The sequence below is a fragment of the Rhea pennata genome, chromosome Z (genome assembly GCF_028389875.1).
Source record: "Rhea pennata isolate bPtePen1 chromosome Z, bPtePen1.pri, whole genome shotgun sequence".
NCBI classification, from domain to species: domain Eukaryota; kingdom Metazoa; phylum Chordata; class Aves; order Rheiformes; family Rheidae; genus Rhea; species Rhea pennata.
In genome coordinates this window covers 23549771-23551396 of record NC_084702.1, presented here as the reverse complement: position 1 = coordinate 23551396, position 1626 = coordinate 23549771, and positions in this window count along the sequence as shown.

Sequence of the window (1626 nt, the reverse complement as noted above, 5' to 3'; positions counted from 1 at the left end):
GGGGGCGGCGGCGGCCAGCGCCCCGCGCGCCGCCTTCCTGCGGCGCGGGCGCCTCACGGGCAAAGGCCGCCGCCAACGGCCGCCGCTGCGCCCTAACGGCTGCCGCCAACGGCCGCCGCTGAGCCCCAACGGCCGCCAACGGCCGCCGCCGCTCCTCCCGCTCCTCCCTCCTCCTCTCACCGCGCCGCCCTGGCGGCCCACAGCGCCGCCGCGGCCGTGCCCGCTCGGCCGCCCGCTCCCTCGGTGCCCCTTTTCCCTTGGTCGCCGTTGTTACCGAGGAGCACGCCTGAAGTTTTAAAATAACTCTTCCTGTCAGGAGGGAGGGGGAAGCCGCTGGATTGCATTTCGCGTTGTTGGCACCTTTCCCCACGGGAGGCGGAGGCTTGGCAGAGAAAACGCGTGTGTGCGGCTGTGCCGGGCACACGCGCTGTGCCAGGCTTTCCGAACAAGGATCAGGGCACAGGGGCTTTAGGTGCAGCTGTCCCAGAGTTTCTTTTTTTACCTCCCCCGCTTTTTCCCCAGGGGAGGCCATGTGTGGGGAGGCTGGTCTGTGCTGCTGTTGCGCTGGCGGAGATGTGCCCGGCGAGGAGGCGCAGGAACCGTGTGCAGTGCTAGAGCCGCTCGCCGCTCTACCTGCTGGTCCTGTCTGGGCATGCCTTAGGAAAATAGAGAATCTCAGATATGAAAAACAGAGCTTAGTACTGCAGAAAGGCAAGCTGCGTTAAAGGTGCTACCGGCTCCCCTCTCTACAGACAAAGGTGCAGGTCCAGCCCTCACAGCAGGATTTTCGAACTGTGCTGCAACAGCGTGCAAGGTCTGATCCAAAGACAGGAGAAGATCCGACATGAGAGATGCTGCTCCTGGAATCAAAATACTTGGGGTACCCCTGATGATTTTCTGCCTGAAAATTCAGGATATAGAGCATTCCTTACAAAGAAAGATCACCTGCCGCTCTGGACCACTGTCTTACAGTCAAATGCTCACAAATCAAAATTAATGGTGCAATTTTGCCAAAGGATGAGGGTTTGAAACAAAAGGTTCTCATGTCTTAGACTGTATAAGAGGTCATGGCAAGTGCTACTGCCACTGTGTTTGACTGTATATACTTCCACTATTTAACTCAGTCACTTAGTAGTAAATATGTGATTTTAACCATATATATGAGATTAAAAGCCATTATAGAGATAATAATTTAGTGGTAAATTACAAGCCATTTTCCGAGATTTTGCCTTTTATGCAGATAAATGAAAATGCAATTGCAGATAATGTAAATATACTAAGTGCTCCATTTGGCCCCAGGTTTATTGCAGTACTGATGAAACAGGAAGCATTTAGATCACAGTAGAAAGTCTCTTTGTGTTATGTTCAGACTTTAACTACTTTAACCACTTCAATTATACATTGCTATGTCTGAAAAACAGGCACATACCAATGAGCATGATTCATAGAGCCTCCTACAAGCAAATCCTTATACAGACAAAAGAGAAAGGTACAGAGAGCTTCATGAGCAGCAATGTAGAGAGCTCAACAGAAAATGCTACCAGTATTGAGCCACTGGAAAATGTAATGTCAATATGTTTCAGAGCTTTGAAGTGGATACCTTGAATCTTAGCATGCCAGCTCCAC